Genomic DNA, 20,468 nt, shown 5'->3' with positions numbered 1-20,468 from the left:
TAAAAGCAAATTAGCAAATCAATGCGTTATGTTTCCTATGTGTCACCCTGTCAAAGAAATGCCAAATGCCTCTGAGGCCACAGTCTGAGTAACACTGACAGTATTAGAGCACAGAGTATGCCAAAGTGTTGGATGTTTAGAGACAGCCCAGGATGGAGGAAATCACACGTCATCAATCTGGGACGTAGTTGACAAATGGTCTCTTGGGGAAGTAAAGCATTTGTTGCCAGAAAAAAAGAAACAGTTATTTGAGAGGGGGTCCTAGAGAACAGGAGGACGTCTTTGCTATTGCTACCCCTGTGAGAAGATTAATATTTAGATTATTTAGAATTAGATAAAATACATAAATCATAAGAAAGAAGGCAACCCAGGTAGTAAAATGCAAAGAGAAAGACAGTCCTCCCCTATTTCATAAAAAGGAGAGTTTGGACATACAAAGGTTCAGATGGAGGAGGAACCAGGGAAATGCATAGTGACCCTCCTAGATGCCATGCAAGGCCAACTAGAAAAGAAATGACAGCCACCACTGAGAGAGTTCACAGAAAGGAATGCTATACAATGCTGGAGATGGAAAGATTTCCAGCCTGACTGGATGTCAGTGTGGAGAATCCTCCAAAAGCCTAAACCTGGCCCACCCCATGGATCATATATGTCTTTCCAAAGAACTCAATATATTAGAGAGGTACTTGCCCATCAGTGTTGACTGCAACACCATTTCAAGAATATTAGGGAACCAAGCATGGTGTCTAACAGCATTGCCATAGGTGAAGAAAATGAGATGTTCGTAGAATGTGAAGACTTTTCAGCCATAGAGAAAATGAAGTTATGTTGTTTGCAGTATGTGGATTCAACTGAGGCTCATGAGATGGTTCAGTAGATATGAACACTTGCTTTTCTTGCAGAGTCCCCAGGCTTGCCTCCTGGTGGCTTTCAATCTTTCTTAATTCCAGACCTTAGAGGTCTGATGCCCTCTTCTGGCCTCTGTGGGCACCTCACATATGTGTTCCACAGGAATTCGGGTGGACAACACACAAACACACACACATATAAACAAAATGAATTAAAGTATTAAATGGATAATTTCAAAGATGGATACAACTTAAGATAAAAATAGTAATCAAATGAAATCAATCTCAGGGAGATAGTCTACATAGTATATTTTCTCTTTAAGTTGGGTGCTTGATAGTGTATACATGGAATCCTGTATCTCATCATGAAATTCCTGGAGGTGCTCAGTCCCAGACCAATAGTGATTAAAGGGCTAGAGTGAGTGTTTCCAAATGGGAGTAAGTGTGGCAAGAGCAGGTATATGTTCACTATACAGTATACACTATAGAAAACATACCAAACCAGTAGAGTGAAAAATAAAAGTCAAGGAGAATAATTTTAATTCCACTACAGATTTTGGCTAGATACTTTTATCTTAAATAAACACTATCACTGACTTATAGCATATGATATATTTATGGAAAACATTTCCACTTTAGCAACATAAATTAAAATAGCTAAGGTATGAAGAAACCATCAAATCACTCTATATATAATTATTCATGGGTGAAATATAACTGACTTTAGCTTCTCCAGTCACTTTTAGTGTCTTCAAATATTTATAAGTATAGAAACTATGTCTGACCATTTATATATAAATCCTGGGATGTACATATTAATCTCCTTAACTCCATATGTACCTACATATGTACACATACATCCAAGTCTTTAAATCCAATATATACTTGTATATCTGTGTCTATATCTAACCTTGTCTATGTTGAATAGTACTGTGTTCCAAAGTCCAGGCCAGCTCTTACATGACATAGCCAAAATATCTGGAAATTTCCATATCCTTCTGCCTCTGAAGGAAGAGCTGGGTTTTCCCAGAGAGGTGAACTTGGCAGCATTCTCTCTCTCCCGTTGAGCCTGCCTCTTCATGGCCTCCCTCTCTGGTCTCTGCTCTTCTGTGATGGGCTGTGAGATGACTGGCCCTGGAATGTCGACTTTACTCCATGGAATAGGTTGGTGGCTGAAGTCTTGCAGCAGATATTGGATTTGAGGTTTGTGAGGTGATGGGGCCTTGTTCTTGTCAGCAGAGTCAAGCTCCCTCTGGAGTGAAGAGGGAGATGATGCCCTGTAGGGTCCAAGCCTAGAGGCAGCTCTCTGAGGCCCAGGGCCAGACTGGATGGGGTTGGTTATGTTAGCTCATGTGGCACTGGTAGCAATAGGCAGAACTGGCTTGTCCGAGGCCATCAAAGAAGTGCTGGCAGGAGCTGGTTTAGATGGCTTGAGTGTGGAAGGCTGAGCCGAGTGGGAATGAGGCCTCACAGGGTATACTGCAGGGGGCCTGTGTGAAGCCAGGGAGAGAGGCTTTCTAGAAACCAGTCTGGCTTGTGGCTTGTCCAGGGCTGGAAAAGGCAGAGGTACTAACTTGACCTTCCCAGGTGGGGACAGCTCATACTGGGATGGAGATGGACACTCCCTGTGGACATTGCTCTCTGGTCTCTGAGCATTGCTCAGGGTTTTACCAGGGCCCCGGCCATCACATGGCACATCCAGAAGGGATGAGGTGGCTGGGCATGTTCTAGGATCTTTGTTGCTGCTGAAGTTTAGCTGAGCCCAGGAGGAGGAGATGCCAGTTTTCTTCTCACTCTTCTTCCCCAGTGGGTGAAAGACTTGCACGGATTCTAGCATGTGCATGCCGAGGTGAGTTTGAGGATTTTTAAAGCTGTCATGGCTGAGCTCGGGTGGATTCCTCTTCCTCTTGTTCTTTGGCATGGTGCTGTTTTCTTCCTCCTTGATTCTGTTCCTTGACTGCTTCAGCTCCTCTGTTTTCTTGGAGTTGTTTTCTCTGGTTCTCTTGGTCTTGTCTTGCCCCTGAGCCTTAGCTCTGCTGGGCATGTTAGGTGTGGCTTTCTGGGCTTTGCCCTCAAAGTGCTTAGGCATGTTGTCAATAGCCCCTTCACTGGACCCAGCACTGCCCACAGCCTCTTCTCCCTCCACCAGGTCCTTGAATAAATTCTGGCCTGAGAAGGTCCATCAAGCATCTCCAAGACTTTCTGGACATTCTTTCTCACTTGGTCCACAGGTACACTGATGATGCTTTCCTCGTCCTGATCCCTCCTGATGTCTTTGGATGGATTGGTTTGCTGTGGGATCTTGGAATTGGTTCATTTCAGTGAGGGAGTTGAAGGGTCAGGGAAGGTGAATATCTGCCACCAGTGTAGTCATGTCTGCAAAGTCCAAGCTGGAGCCCATTGCATCTTGCAACACTCCAGGCTTATCCTGACCAAGGCTGCTGCTTCCCAAGGTGGCATTGTCAGGAGAAAGCTTCTGTTTTAGGCTCCCTGAGTCAGTGTAGTTCAGGGCCTGCTGCATGTTGGCATGTGCTAATGGGAGACGTGATGGATCTTGGTTTTCTTTTATGCCCTCATAGGCATCCAGAGGAGTTGATAGATCGGCTGTCATCAAATCCAAGTCGTTATTCTCTGTTTGTTCCAAGCTTGGAGCAGGAGGCAAGGGCAGGAATTCCAAAAAACTGTGCATGGGAGCAGTTAATGACCAGTCCCCATGGACAGGTGGTGTCTTCTGGACATCCTGGGTGCAGGCACTGCAGAGGTCTGGACTCTGCAGCAGACAGTGTGTCTGGCCTGAAGCTGTCAATCCCAGGGTTGTCTCCATTTTCACCACTGAAAAAGAGTCAAGGAAGAAGTCAGAGCCTGGTAAGGGAGGTGCTCCCCACTTTTCAGTGCACCTCAGTACTCAGACCCCTACAGCAGTGGGGAAGGCATTCCTATGAGCTCTGCTTGAGTAGCACAGGCGGCACCTCTGTTGGGAGACTTGTGACCACTGTCTTATTTCTGGTAACCATGTGATATCATGTTTTCTCAGATGTTTGTGTTTTCCTCGGTGTTTGTGTGTTGTGTGCATGCATAGTGATCATGGGGAGGTGACAGAATTCCCTTGGGGTGTGGTCCTCCCTTTCCATTCCCATGTCTCTGTAAGAGTGACCCTCAATTCTGAGGAAGTTTGCTATCAGGCAACCTGTCTGGTCCATAATTTTCAAGAACTTACCTGTGTCTGCCAACTTCTTGCCATTACTCAAATGCCCCCAGTAGCCTGGCTTTTTAAGTGGGTTCAGGTATCTAAACCCAGTTCCTCAATCCTGCAAGGCAATCCTTTCAACAACCCTGGATTTCGTCCAGCTCCACATTTCACAGCCTTGTTATTAATGACGTGAAAATTGGCTTAAGAAGGTGAAATCTTTAGTCTTGGGTGTGACTGTGTGGTAGAGAACATATCCTAGTGATCATGCATAACCTTGGCTCACCTCTGAATAACCATAGCAAAGAAAAGGGGAGAGAGACAGAGAGAGAGATAGAGAGAGAGAGACAGACAGAGAGAGAGAGAGAGAGAGAGAGAGAGAGAGAGAGAGAGAGAGAGAGAGAGAGAGAGGAGAGAGAAGCTTTGCCCAACTTAGCAGTTGTACACTGGTACACTGGGTATACTGGACTCTCAATGCACTTATGCTTGTAAGAGAACAGCAGGGCCAGCACTTGGAATCTGGGAGTAATACTTCTTCTAGGACAGATTTGGAGTTGCACTGCTCTAGAATCAGAATTCAGCAAAGAGAAAATAAAGGTCTACCAAATAGAAATGCCTTGGTGTCCTCTATAGCACTGAGCAACAGATTAGGAAGTAGGTGATTGACACAGCCATATCTGAATGGAATGGCAGAAGTTATAAAGCCAGAACTGCTGCTTAACAAAGATCCAGCAAAGCTGAGCCACATGATGGCTGCCATGCCACCTTTGGTTTTCACCTGTTACACTTTTAATGGGGCACTTTTAATATTTGTACAATTTGGGTATGTTGCATCCATGGAAAATTCTTTATGAATCATTTATGCCTTCTCCCAGGCATGCTGCTTCTAAGCTTACCCAGTAAAGTCCTGAACATACTATTCCCCCCACATACACTTTGAGGGAGATATCCTTATCTACTTGAAGGTCTTCTTTACACCTTGGATGTTGTGACACATAAAGAAGCCAGAGGTTTCTTCATGAGGCTATTAGATACACTTGAAACATCTGTCCCTGTACTTACACAGGGACAAGCTATTCAAAACAAAGTAAAATTAAAAAGGTCAACAAGATTCGGTGGGCTAGAGGAATTGTCCACAGTTCAGATTACAAGGCTCTTCCCAGTGTACACTCCGACAATTACGTGACATACAACTCTGCCCTACATAGAGACATATTGATAAGTAAAATATGGAGTGGAAAGATGATGAAAGTATGAGGTGTTACAACCTCCCTGTCTTAGAAGTTAACTCATGTAGAGCCACTATAATGTCGCATGACCAAGGAACAATGGAATGCCAGGATTAAACATATAGACAAATTCTATAAGGAGATAAATGTGAACATTTATTGTATTATGTCAGAATTTGAATAATAACTTCAGCATCTTTAGCCTAAGGATTTCTCCTGGGTACTCTGACCACTAAGAGTTAATAATACATTGCTTGGGACATGACAAAATGCCCAGGATGGTTGAGGATTTTGTTTTGGTCTAGTGTCCTTGAAGTAATCAAAGTAACAGGCCTTAGCACAGGCTATCATATGCCTCTAGATTATTAAAAATAGGGTTATGGGGCTAATGAGTAAGAATGATTACTCTGTTTATTAATGATGTCAAAACTTGAGGGAAAATGATTGGAAATAATAACTCTGTTTGGTCATAGTTTACAAATGATGACTAAAAGATGAGCAAAAGGAGGTGTCCAAAACAAAAATGATATGATCCATGTTTTGGAACACGATGAATGTCTGCTAACTAAATTCTGTATAAATAAAGAAAAACACTCTGGCTGCTAGTTAGTCAGGCTACAAGATTCTCCCAACCACCATGGCCTGGCTCACTTCCTTCACCACTGACTCCTTACATTTTCTGCAGAACCCATCCACTGCCAAGGAAGGCTTCCCACAGGTGATTGCTGTGTAACGGTGCATGGGACTGATTAACTAGGTCAGTGACGTGTGTCTGTGGTGGTGTCCTTGGACATGTCTTAATGGAGGATGGGTGCCACTCATTGCCCTGCATTGTCAGTCATTATAGAGACTGAAGATGGGGATGGTGAGCCAGGCCAAGGCTGAGCTCTCAGGACTCCCATCCTTTCTCCCTGAGGACATCCACTGCTGAAAGGTGGAGCTGTGTCTGCTTTGTGTGCTGATCTCACTCCTCCCCTCCTGGCTTTTCTTGAAGACTGGTGTCTGGCATGTCTTGAGCAGGTGTGGGATGGTAGATGGCAGAGGTGGAGAAGGGTGTTTGGACATTCATTGGCTGAATCTCCTTTGGCATCATCACCATCCCTGGTTGCAGGGCAGAGGACTGATCCCCAGAATAGGACACAGAGCTACAGGCCTGCAGGCACTGCCTGAGTCCTCCAGCCATCAGAGGACCGAGGCTGTTGAGGTCATTTGATAGACGTGGCTGCCCTCCTGGTAGGAAGGTGCCAGGCTGTATCCTTGATTTGGCACCTGTGGTGGTGTGGCCTGAACAAGGCTGGCAGATAGTATTGGATAGGAGAGGACTAAGGCAATGGGATCTAAAATATTATCACCCTGGGCTGTCATAGACAAGGAGGAGAATGTGGTATTCTGGTCAATGACAGTTACAGTGAAGTCCTGGAGTGCAGCTCCCCTCCTGTCAGTGCTTCCCGTGGGATCCCACTAAGAACACCTGGATAGGAGAGTGCTGAGGCAGAGCTCTGGCCCTGGTCAGTCAGCACAGTCACCATGATTGTGCCAGCTGGTAAGTAGGGGTAGGCACTGTCCATGAGCCGCTGGCAACAAGTGCTAGAGTCTGATGTCAGGAGCCATGCTGAACTCAGAGCTGGGGTGGAGACCCTGGAGAAGTTGTACACACTTCCTCCTAAGGGCGTAGCATTCCTCAGCACAGGTGCAGAGGGCTGCAGAGCACATTCTGTCCCAAAGAAAGATACACTTTGGAAATTTTCTGTAGAAGGAAGAGGAAAGTGGGAAGAACAGTGAGATGGAATCTGTGGCTTCCCTTGAAGAGTTTTGTTATCTGCAGTTTGTCCTATCTGGGAGCAATCCTGGCATGGAAGTCCCCCTTTCATGAGGTTTAGTCCAGAATATTGGCAGAGCTTCTTATAAGGTTTATCGATGAAGCTGTGTCTATTGTTCCCATGAGGTGTCACCTTCCAGCATAGAGTGTCCCATCATCATACACTGTACATACAGTCAGTAGCCTTGGGCAAGAAAGAGAGAAACATCTTCGTGAAGGAAACGTGGGTGTGAAACCATTTCACTTGATCTGATTTATGAGCTGTCATCCTCTGTTCATGACCCAAGGAAGAGATCAAAGGGCTCCTTTCTGACGGGGTTGAAGAACAGGGTATTGATGCACCTTTGATGATGAACTCCAAGAATCTTCTATTTTGGTTTCTTCTCCTAGAGGCCTTCCTTAGTCTGTGTTGACCCAGGCAGGACTCACATCTCCCTTCTCTGCTTTTCATCCCTTTTTGGTAGGGTTTGATTCTTGGACTAGGGTGAACCCGTATCCTTAAAGTGGTGGGAAGTAACATGGTGAACTTCCAGAAGCAATGGTCTTCTGTTCATCGTGAAGATGCTTGTAATTGGAGGCTGCTGGTTGTAGCAAGCACTTGAGGGGTAACCCCTGTTGTTTGGGTGCTCATCTTGTATCTCACTCTGGTCTCAGACTCATGGGCATTCTTTGTATCTTGCCTCCCTTCTTATAGTTTGAAGTTGTTAGACATTGAGTCTGGCTGCCTTCTGTCTTCATCCACAAGTATAATGAGTATGACAGTTACTGAAGCTTCTTCCTCCTGGCAACAGTCTCTGCAGAATCCTTGCCTTCTAGCATTCTCTGCCATGCTTTTTTTCTGAGAAAAGGCTAAATAGAGATGGAACACCTGGAGCAGGAAGGCATTTGTTGGTATGTGGTGGTGGGTTACATGAAAATGCAATCTAGGTGTTTTTGTAAGTGTTGCAGCTTGTTGGAATGGGATCCTGGCAGTTGAGAGCCAAGCAATAGCACAAAGTCAATTTAAGCTAGAAGCTTACATCTGTTCCAGTTAAAGCTTTCCCCAATGCAACCACTCTGCTTTGTTAGGGGAAGGTTTCCCCAGCAAAAGTTACAGTTCTGCTCTGCTCTGCTCCACTGTGGCTAATGTTCCCTCTCTGCTCTGCTCCCTTCTGACAAAAGAAGGTCTCACCCAAATCTCATTCAAGAGATTTACTGGAGGGGAAGAATCCAGGAAGGTTGCTTCCTTTCACAGAGTGGAAAAAGGCATTTCCTAACTGAATGTGTACAGGGCTTATGTAGTAGAGGTTCTTAGTGGCGGAGCTTTTCAGGGTGAGAATTGCTCAGATTCCAGTCCCTGAGTTTGGACAAACTCAGAGATTTTTTTACATTTTGTGCTCAGGGATTGGTTGGTTTTCTTCCTAAGGGATTGGTTGGTTTTTGTGTTGAGTGTGTCAGGGGCAGAGGGTGTTTCTTTGACTCTGGTTTCAGGTCCCAAGTGTGTTTTTATTCACTGGCCATTTTTAACCTTTTGGCTCTGGTTTCATGGCTATGGTCTGTTTCTTTTTTTGGCCCTTTTTAAGCTTTTGGCTCTTCTTTCAGCGCCATGGTTTCAGGGCCACTGTGTGTTTCTTTGGCTGGCTCTTTTATCCTACAATTTCCCTTTATATTTGAAAAAAAAGAGAACAACCCATTTCCCATCTCAGTGTATCTTCACAGACAGGAATGCAAAATTTTGATTAAATATGGAGAAATCTTGTGTATTTCCTCATTTTGATTTAGATTGTTATCATTTTTGGTCACTCACTGGTGGGTTCATAGACTGTCTTATGGCATGGGTGTAGTGTGCATTTATATACATTTCTTACTCTAACTGCCTCAACAAGCACTACTATGACAGTGTCTGTCAGTCCTCATTGAAAATGACCCTGGAGCCTGTTTAGTTCTCCTGAGTTCACATGAGCTGTCAGCACTCTCCCTTGGGACCTCTTTTACACTGAGCTATTGCTGTATCATGTAGGTACATGTCCAGCTCAGTAGAACTTTTCCTCCATGTAGATTGTATCATATTTTGGATTGCTTGGCAAAGGTCTGCAATAAGACTGTCCTTTTTCATAGGCCAGCAGGCTGCCTTTGACGTTCACCCTTGCATTTTCCTTCATGACTGACCACTTGTCAGATAAGGTGACACATTCCAAGTGGCAATGACTGAAAGTTGGAAGGTTCATCCAGGCTTCTGGTTGTAGATCCATCAGAAAAAGTGTCCTCTTGTAGCATCTTAGCACCAAATGAGTAGAACATGATGGGGGCCTGTGTTATTTGAATTCTGACAGTGGAGAGAAAATGAGAGATAGATAAGTAGATAGATAGCTAGATAGCTAGATAGCTAGCTAATAGCTAGATAGATAGATAGAACTGTGTTCAGTGTTTAATTCTCATCATTTCTGTGTTTTTTACTTTTTAATATTTGCATATTATTTTTCTTTCAGTGTAACAATGTCTTATTTCCTCTAACCACATATATCAAACTTAGTTACCACACCCCGTACTCCTTTCAATTATTTTCTAAGTCCTCATTTCTCAGTATGTACTACAATTCTCTCCTTCTTTACAAAAGAAAAAGCTTTCAAAAGACAACAAAAATATGATAATATATTGTTTTGGGACAGCATCTGCAAGAAAAGTTAATGTAAGTTAAATAATTTGAAAGATGGTATCCTGCATGGGTTGAAAAATGGCACTCCCTAAAGACAGATGCCTGCTAAATGATAAGTGCCAGAGGAGGGCTTATACCTCAGGAGATGTTGGCCATGAAGGTCCTTAGTACCTCCTAAAATATGAAAGTTATTGTGATCCTGTTGTAAGTTATGAGCAAGAAGTAGAAAAGGGCCAAACTAAATGATTTGCAGAATATGAGAAGTTCAAACTCGCCTGGAGCTGGAACCCCCTTTCTAATAGCCAGCTGGGTGGCTTTCATAGACCAAGCAGGCTCTTCCATCATTTTGGGGGAGAATGGTCAGGAATTGTGCTATTAGGTTGTTGGATGGCTCTTCCACATAGTAAAATGTCAAGAGAGAATTATACACTGGTAGCGAGAAGGCACAGTTGCTAGGTATATTTGTAACAACTCTCCAATTTGTTATGTGTACACATGCACAGAAGGGAATTCTTATCTTGTACTGTAATCCACCATAAAATGTTCTGTGACTGAGTAGTTCCTACATCCCAGAGGGAAGACAACTGCTATTGTTTTGTTGAACAGAATGGTTGGGTCTCTACATTTCCCTTCTAAACCTTTGCAATTTTGTAGGAGATTAATGTAGTTGCAGATACAGATGTAACAGTTACAGTCTGCTTCCTTGCTGGCCATCCTTTGGCATTTGTTTCTGTTGCTGCTGGAGAGAGTTGTAATTGTTTCAGCTGCTGAGTCTCAGTGGCTGCTGTTGTGGTGAGATGGCAGGCTGGTACTCAGAAATGGATCATGCACAAAGCAGTCCATCCAAAGCTCAGGGATTGTCCTACAAGCAGTCCAATCGAATTGAGAGCTAGAGCAGTGGGGTAGAGTAGTGTAGCATAGCTTTTTATTCCAAAATCAGGTGAACATCCCATTGTGATATGTTAGCAGTGATTACCTTGGATGGGTGAATACCTTAGAAAGTAATTGAACAGAAAGTTGCAGTGATAGACAGGTCTGTGGCTGTGAAGCTTAACTGTACATAATGGAAGGAGCCATGGAGATTGATGAAAACTTGTCATGTCATTCTAGACATTACTTGCATTTGACTATCAGGCCCATTGGAAAATGGTCTTTCTTGATGCTAGAGAATAAAATTGGAGAGTTAACTGAAAGTAGGGGGCTTCCAACTGTTGCTTCCACAGGAAACACCAATAAGTTGGTGGGTATAATGTGAAGTATTCTACTCTCTCTCTATTTCAGTATGGGGTCACTTTAAACACCATCAGTACATATATCATTTCCCACCTATACTATTTGAAGGAATTGAACATGTTATTACTTTGTACATCAGCATAGATTGCAGCATTTTTCAGGAATATCTATGTTAGCTGATCTTGCTTTCCAATAAGAGAGCAATGGATAAGGAATATGTGATGTCTACACACAACAGAACTATTTCAGCTACAGTGATGAAATCAGTCAAGGTGATTGCAGGAGAGTTCTTGTAACTCGTGATAATCATACTATACCATATGTATCCAGTCCCAGACAAATATCTCCTGATGCTGTCTCTATTTATGGATCCTAGATTACACATATCTCCATGGTTCCATTCATGACTTGGGAGGCAATGCTGTCAAGCAGTTGTCAATGCCTAAGATTTTTGATGAGAGTTAAGGAAAGTTACTGGGCTCAGTGTACAATATACAGTTCTAAAAGAATATGTTCAATGAAAAGTACAATGAGAACTAATGTTATTGAGAAGGATTCAATACAAGTACAGCATTATATGAATTGCTTTAATATGAAAAATGCTTCCTGAGCTTTGTTTAATAAGAATTATTCTACAAGACCCTTAATTTGAAAACATCAAGATTAAAGTAATAATATCAAGGTTAGAAGATATCTATTCAAATGCATTTCTATTGCTCCTAAGATGTAAAGTGAAGCACAGTAGTCTCATGGCAGTGCCTAAATCTGTAATTAAAGCCACACAAAGAGAGCATAATCCCAGAGGCCTCCTTAAGCCATTGCTTTTCATTATTCTGTTTTACCCAAATTTGTCCCTGTGAGGATCATCGTATACAGGTAGTAGGATCTTTTCATGATGGGTTTGTTAATATTTTCTACATGGATGACTTTGGAAATAGCCCTTTTTAGAATGAACAATTTTGGTCCTACACAGTAGTTGGGGGTTAGATATTGTGAAGACAGATACACCATTTGTGGTGATATTTTTTTTGTATGTTAATATATAAAGCATGCCTGGAGATCAAGGGGAAAATGGCCAGCCACTTTTAAGTAAACTTAGAAGTGATGCAGTGGTAGCACACACTCTTAATTCGATCATGTGGCATAGGGTCTCTGTGTGTTCAAGGACACACTAGGGAACAGCCAAGCATGGTGACACACGCATTTAATCCCAGTACCAACCATAAAGACCTGGCAGTCTGTACAGACAGGCATTGACAAGGAAGTGAGGTAGCTGGGCTAAGAACCAATGAGAGGGCAGTACAGCAAGGCAATAAAGGCATGGATAAGACAGGAAGTAGCTCACTTTTGGTAGGTGCAGGACTGGAGAGGTAAAGTTGGTGGCTCTCTCTATTTCTCTGATCTCTAAGGCTTTCACCCCTATATTTGGCTCTGTGTGTCTTATTTAATAAGACCATTTAGAAATTCATGTACAATTGGTGCTCACATGACAAGAATTAATTAAAAAAAAACCCATTGATGGCCTTATAGGCCAGGGTTTACAGGCCCCCTGGCTTGGCCAGAGCTACATGAGATCTGGCTAAATGCAGCTGGAGCTACTTGCAGCCAGATCTCCTCCTCATGTTGCTGGAGCTGCAAGGTTGCAGAACTGCAAGCAGCTGGACTGTTTGTGTGTTTACAGAGCCCCTGGTTCAGACCAGAACACGTGACTGGACTTTTTATTTAGTTTTTAGCTTTTAGAAGGTGCTTTCTCTCTCTTTCTCTCTGTCTCTGTCTCTGTCTCTGTCTCTCTCTCTCTCTGTCATTCTGATTCCCATTTTGGACTGCCACCGTGCTAGGTAGCTGTTTTGAAAGTCCCTTGGACTTCTACTGTTCTATGCAGACTTGGTAAGTCAATTAAGATATCAGATATCTTAAAGGGAGAAACTAGTTAAAAGAGAACATTTTTTCCATATTAAAAAATAGAAAATATTTTTCAATAAAAAGAAATTAATCTTTGTTTGATAATTCATTAGACAGTCTGAAAACTGTACAGTTAAATGAGAGGATAATTAATGTTGATAGGATGTAGGAAACATCAGTTATAACTATTATTTGTTTAATTATCCTTATTTTAGTATTGAAAAGATTGGTCAACTTAAGTGCCAAGATAAAAGCTTGAGAAAAAGAAAGGTTAAAATGAATTATAGAGAAATTCAGACCCACGCAGAAGACTTTAAAGTTGAAGTTATTTCAGGAACGCATTATATGGTTACAGAGAGACAGCCTCTTTTCAAACAATCAAACTTAATTCATCTGGTAGCTTTATAGGAACTACCAGCTCAAGGGCATGTACTCAGAGGAATGAAATCTGGCAGATGGACGTGTTTCACTTTGCAGAATTTGGAAAACTAAAATATGTACACTATACCATTGATACTTATTCAGAATTTCAGTGCGGAATTGCTTTTGGTTCTGAAAATGCTGAACCTGTAATCATGCATTTGCTAGAAGTTACGGCCATCATGGGTATACCTGCACAAATTAAAACTAACAGTGTTTCAGCATATGTCTCTTGTAAATGAAACTTTTTTTTGCTTATTACAATATAAAGCATATTACAGTTATACCACATAATCCTACAGGCCAAGCAGTTTTAGAAAGATCAAATAGAACTCTCAAGGATATGCTAAATAAACAGAAAGGGGTAACAACCCCCCCAGAAATAGATTACATAATGCTCTATTAACTTTGAATTTTCTCAGTGCTAATGAGAAAGGGACAATAGCTGCAGAGAGACATTGGATAATAGATAAAACTGCAGAATTAAATCAGCCTATATACTTTAAGGATGTGCTGACCTCTGAATGGAAACCAGGATATGTGTTACGTTGGGAACGAGGTTTTGCTTTTGTTTCTATAGGAAAAGATAAGCTGTGGATACCATCAAAATTGATATAGGTTCAATTTGAACAAGAGAGACCTCTTAATTAGAAGAGGTGATAGTTCATCAACCAGCCTGACCATCCAATTTAAACTAACTTATACCACTAACAAATGCCTTTTTATATAATCAGATATAACTTGCCAAAAGGGAACCTCTCCCAAGTTAGGTTTGGGGAAGCGTTTTTGTTTTTTCTTTCAGGAGAATGAAGGCCAAGGAATCTGAAGAACACTGGACAAATGAGACTTCTGAAGATAAAGGACAAATCATCTAGAAAAATGTCCTAAGAAAAAGAGTAATTTGGCCTATTGGTGTATCACATGTAAAATTTCTTAAGGCTTCATAAATGTTTGTTTCTGCTCTTCTCTACAGACAACTTACACAAATGGTCTTTTTGTAGTCCTAGTTCAATTAACAATTAAAGCTGGCTTTGAAGTTGGAAAATGGCTCTTTCCTTCTCTAAACCCACGTATGTTGTTAAAAGGAAAATGGAAAATCTCTGTATCATGTCAGATGAAAGAGCCATCTTCTGATATAGGACAGAAGAAAACCACAAAATTAAGGAACTGTTTTTTTGTCACTAATCTCAATTCTTTGGTTTTATTTTGAGTCTTTAAACTTTTCTTTTTTTTTTTTTTTTTTTTTTTTGGTTTTTCGAGACATGGTTTCTCTGTGTAGCTTTGTGCCTTTTCCTGGAACTCACTTGGTAGCCCAGGCTGGCCTCAAACTCACAGAGATCCGCCTGGCTCTACCTCCCGAGTGCTGGGATTAAAGGCATGCACCACCACTGCCCAGCAGAGTCTTTAAACTTTTCTTAAGTTATGAATTTTATATCAAAATTTACAAGATTTATATATGTATATAGCTTTGTCATGATATTATTGGTCATATAGAGTACTAACTAATTCTAGAAAAAGGCTTAATTTAGCTGCCTATACATGTTTTTGTGTTGGAGTCTCTATCAGTTTTCTGCAGGGAATCATGACCAGGCCTAACCTCGAATTTGAAGTCTCCAGAAAGATGATGGAGTCCCATAACAATGATTCCATATGGACGATAATAATACCACTAAGCTGACAAACATCACCCAAAGATCAGCTTTGGACTACAAACTGCTCAGAACAATTTCGAGATGGCTAGCTGAGATGATCCTGTTTCACAGACTACTTGAATAAGGACTTGAGATAAGCCCTGCACTTTGGCATTATGCCAAGACTGGACAACAAATGGTATAGCTACGTCTCCTGGAACTTGACAATTAACCCAAAAATTTCCTTTTCAGAATCTTCTAAAGATGCTATCACCCACAAACTGCAGAAAGCAATTTTAAGAGCACAATGCCCACATTCCCAAGAGGTGGGGCGGGTGGTTTTTGTTTTTTCAGTGGGTTTTGGGTTTGGGGTAGTTGTCATTGTTTAGGAGGCTTGGTTACAAGTTGTTGTAGTTAATGGTCAGGAAAAGGGCTAAACAAAGGAGATTAGATTTAAGATTCTTGTTTGGAAAAAAAGATGATATAGATAAGATGTAGATTATTGAATCTACTCTGAAAAAAAAGATATAGAAATGATAGAATAAAAGGTAGATTATTGAATCTACTCTGAAAAAACGAGAGGATATAGATATGATATAGATAAAAAGTAGATGATTGAATCTATTTTTAAAAGACAACTACTAGTTTTAAATACTTTACATTGGATTGGATTTTTATATATTGTATACAAATTATATATATTGAGATTGATATTGTTAGAAAATGCTGTATGTATATTGCTTATCTTGTTCAGGATATTGTACTATACAGTTCATTTAACATTTAACAAGTTATTATTATCAACTATTAGGATATAGAGAAATGAGAATTAGTAGTTAGTCATTACAGTTGAACTTGTCGTCATGTTAGGTGTTTTCAAGGTTAAGCAGAGATATATTTTAGATAGGCAGGTCATCTTCAAATCCTTCAGAGATCTACAGAATATGGCATTTAAATGTTTTAATAACTTACATTTTTTCTTTTTTTATGATTATGAGACATGTTGGCTCCTGGCAGCACCAGTCTACTTCAGAGCAGATATGGGCATTGAAGAAACTGCATATGGAGTTAACTTTCATTATGGCAAAAGTTAGCCACTGGGCAAAATAGTGCCCTCGTATCAACTGCTGAGAGTATGGTATCCAAAATGGACCAAGAGGACACAAAGCAAAGGAATACCGATCCTTGCCAAAACAAATGTGGTTGTGGCTTTAGCAACAGGCATCCTCTGATGCCAAGACTATATGGCACCATCGCTAAAGTGGCCTTTGCAGTCTGGAAAAGGTACAGGGCCCCTTTCTAAGAAGGCAGTTCAACAGGCAATGGACCGATGTCTTCCGGTATGCAGTGGAACAGTAGCTGAAACAGTTATTCTTGAAAGAGTAACTAGGCTGATAGAGTCTAACCTCTCAATGGTAGACTGGCATTTAATAAAGGAGATGAAGCCACCCACAAGCCGAGAAGAATGGGATGCAGAGAAGAACAGGATGCCGAGATGAAGCCCTCCACAAGCTGAGAAGAATAAGCAGATGAATTCCAGAAACACCAGCAATTTCCAGGATTTAAAATCCTGAATCATGACAGGACACTGGTAGAATTCAATTTTATCTGGTACATGGAATACTCATGCCTTATGTGAGGTCGAGCTGTAGGCCTTGTGTATATCCTACTTCACAAATGAGTCTGTCAGATATGCTAAGACTTTAAGCTGAAGATGATGCCCCAACATTGCAGAAAACCTCAGGTGACTGTCCAGACAGCTGGCTGTTTCTGTCAACTCACAATTTTCTAGAAGTTGCTTGTTTGCAATTCCTGTTTTACTAGGTAATATTATTTCCTTCTTCGGTCTCTGCGGGAGTTGAAAATTAGATAGTCATAGTTACATTTTTCCTTCTTAAGAAATTTTTAAAAAAAGAAACTCACTAAGAGGTGAAAAGTATATAAGTTTGAAGGAATATTACAGGACAATTTTCTGTTGGTAATACAAGTTCAGGTAGAAAGTGAATTAGGTACATTTTAAACTCACAAAAAATAGAGTAGATAATGTAATATTTTCTCTAAATTTGTCAAATTGCTGATGTATTTATTGCTTGTATATATTGTATATATTTGCTGTACTTATTGTATATAGTTTTTCTTATATTATTTATAAATTTCATTCTTTATTTTTAATAGACCAAAAAGGGGAAATGTGGTGATGTTTTATTTGTGCTGAATTGTGGTGATATTTTATTTGCATGTTAATAAATAAAGCATGCCTGGAGATCAAAAGGAAAATGGCCAGCCACTTTTAAGTAAACACAGGAATCAGGCAGTGGTAGCACATACCTTAATCGTGTCAAAAGGCAAACAGGGTTAATATGTGTTCAAGGAGGCACTAGGGAGCAGCCTAGTGCGGAGCCTTTAAACCAAGCACCAACAATAGAGACCTGGAGGTCTTTACAGACAGGCATTGACAAGGAAGTGAGGAGGCAGGGCTAAGAGCCAATGAGAAGACAGTACAGCAAGGCAATAAAGGTGAGGGTAAGAGAGAAAGTAGCTCACTTTTGGTAGCTGCAGGGCCGGAGAGGTAAGGTTGGTGGCTATCACTATTTCTCTGATCTCTAAGGCTTTCAATACTATATTTGGCTTTGTGTTTTTTATTTATTTAAGATGGTTTAGAAATTCGTTTACAACCATGAAACTCTATGAACAGGGTGAATACATTTCAGATGCCCCACTTCCTAGAAGTAGAAAAGCAATCATAACTTTACCACAAAAGGAGAAAATACCCAGGATAGCATGAGCACACCTCATTAGAGGTCAGTGCTTCACAGGTATTGTAGCAAGTACAGCCTACAACTGAAACAAGGCACATTGTCAGGAAAAGATGAATCCGAGTTAAGTTACAGTTGTAAACACATGTGGTTTAGTCTCTTTGGATTTTAGGTATGTACCAAAAATGCACCCTGGAGTACACATGGCCTCTTCATCAAGACATGCATGGAAATGTTATTCACATGTACAGAAAGAATCTGGATTCCACCTGGCTTCTTGGAGCATTCCTTTAGTCTCAGCACTCTTGAGGCAGCAGAGGAGGAGGAGGCAGAAGTGGAGACAGAAGGGGAGGCAGAGGCTGAGATGGAGATGGAGGCAGAGGGGGAGGCAGGCAGATCTTTGTGAGTTCTATGTTGCCTGTTCGATGTAGTCAGTTCTAGGACATGCTGGGCTATGGAGAGGGTCCTTTTCTCAAGAAATTAAAAGTGAGTTAACAATAAAATTATTTTGTTTAGTATATGTAACCCTGGAAAAAGATAATGACAAATGTCTCAGAGGCCAAAGTGTAACAAACTCTGATACTATTAGAGCACAGAGTAGCACAAAGAGTTGAAGGTTCAGGAGATGCCAGTTTTCTTCTCTCCCTTCTTCCACAGTGAGTGACAGACCTTCACAGACACCAGCATGTGCAAGCCGAGGTGTGTTTGAGGCTTTTTAAAGCTATGATGGCTGAGCTCAAGTAGATTCCACTTCCTGTTGTTGTGGAGGACAGTGGGCTTCTCTTCTGCCATGACTGACTTGATGGCTTCAGCTCCTTCAGCTTTCCTGGAGTTGATTTCTCTAGCTCTTTTTGGTCTCATCTTGCTCATGAACCCTAGGTCTACTGAGCCTACAGAGTGTGACCTTCTGAGCTTTCCCTCCATTTGCTTGTCTGTGTTGTCAATATCTCCTTCTGGCCACAGCACTAGCCACAGCTTCTCTCCTTCCACAAGGTCCTGATACTGGATTCTGGCTAGAGATTCTCCATGAAGCAGATTAGAGCATCTCTCTTCCTTCATCCTCAACAGGTTTAAGGGTGTGCTAATGACACCTTATCTTTACTGGGCCTGATTGCTCCTGAAGACTATGGAGTCTTTGCATTGGGTGGCCATGGGAACCCGGAATTGGTTTAGTTCAGAGAGGGTGTTAAGCAGTTGGGAAGGTGAACTTCTGCCATCAGTGTAGTCATGTCTGCACGTCCATGCTGGAGGCCAACGTACTGTGCATGTCCCAGGCTCATCCTGACCATGACTGCTGCTTTCCCTGGTGGCATTGTCAGAAGCAAGCTTCTGCCCTAGGCTCCCAGCATCAGTGAAGTGCAAGGGATGCTGTATGTGGGGGTGTGCTAAAGGGAGGAGAAATGGGTCTTGGTTTTCTTTCGTGCACTCATAGGCATCCAGAGGCATTGACAGATTTGCTGCCATCTCATGCAGGTTGTCATTCTCTGTTTTAGGCATGGAGCTTGTGGCAATACCAGGAATTCTGTATGTTGTGATTGGGGACTGTTAATGACTTGTCCCCATCAATAACTGGTGTCCTTATCTGGGAATGCAGGGTGCAGCAGTAGCAGAGATCTGTTCTGCAGCTGAGGGATTGTCTGGCTTGAGGTGTGATTCCCAGGGAAGTCTCCCTTGCACCACTGAAAAAGGTTCAAGGAATAAGTCAGTCCCAGGTAAGTGGGATGTCCCCTCCTTTCAGTGCACCTCTGTACTTAGGCCCCTACAACAGCTGGATGACATTCTTAGGATCTCTGCCACAGCTGCAGATATTCAGAAACATCAGTCAAAGTTGAGTTCCAGTTGTAAACACACTTAGTTAAATCTCTTGGGATTTTGTGTAGGTACCAAATATGCACCTTGGCTAACACATGTGGTCCTCTTCATCCAATCATGCTTGGAAATCTGGATATTCATATAGACAGAAAGAAACTTGATTCCATTTAGTTTGTGTGAGCATTCTGTTAGTCTCATCAGTCTTCAGGCAGGGCCAGGGTCAGGGCAATTGCAAAGGCATAGATAGTGGCAGAGGTAGAGGCAGGCTGATGTTAGTCAGTTCAAAGCTAGTCTGATCAACATATTTATGAACATGCAAGGTTATAGAGAGAAAACCTGTCTCAAGAATCTAAAAGCGATCCCTGTGTCTTTCTTGGGGTCCTGTTTTCCAGGTAGCCTGCCTGGTGATGTGAGTAGCAGTCCAGTCATCCTTGTTCCACATCTAGTATCCTGTTATGAGTGAGTACATACCATGTTTGTCTTTCTGAGTCTGGGATACCTCACTCAGGATGATTTTTTCTAGATCCATCCATTTGTCTGCAAACCTCATGATGTCATTGTTTTTCTCTGCTGAGTAGTATTCCATTGTGTATATGTACCACATTTTGTTTATCCATTCTTCAGTTGAAGGGCATCTAGGTTGTTTCCATGTTCTGGCTATTACAAACAATGCTGATATGAACATAGCTGAACAAGTGCTCTTGTGGTATGATTGAGCATTCCTTGGGTATATGCCCAAGAGTGGTATAGCTGGATCTTGGGGTAGATGGATTCCCAATTTTCTAAGAATGCGCCATATTGATTTCCAAAGTGGTTGTACAAGCTTGCATTCCCACCAGCAGTGGAGGAGAGTTCCCCTAGCTCCACATCCTCTCCAGGATAAGGTGTCTTCAGTGTTTTTGATCTTAGCCATTCTGACAGGCGTAAGGTGGTATCTCAGGGTTGTTTTGATTTGCATTTCCCTGATGATTAGGGATGTTGAGCAATTCCTTAAAT

The 20,468-nt window shown here is 41.7% G+C and overlaps 1 pseudogene; it reads right to left on the bottom strand.

The window, feature by feature from the left end:
• Positions 1 to 1,274: 1,274 nt before the first annotated feature.
• LOC131925827 (uncharacterized protein C2orf78 homolog) lies at positions 1,275 to 18,719 on the bottom strand (annotated as a pseudogene).
• Positions 18,720 to 20,468: the final 1,749 nt, after the last annotated feature.

Source organism: Peromyscus eremicus, chromosome 1 (assembly GCF_949786415.1).
Source record: "Peromyscus eremicus chromosome 1, PerEre_H2_v1, whole genome shotgun sequence".
Taxonomy (NCBI): domain Eukaryota; kingdom Metazoa; phylum Chordata; class Mammalia; order Rodentia; family Cricetidae; genus Peromyscus; species Peromyscus eremicus.
The sequence above is the reverse complement of the archived record's forward strand: the minus strand, read 5'-3'. Positions and strand labels throughout refer to the sequence as shown.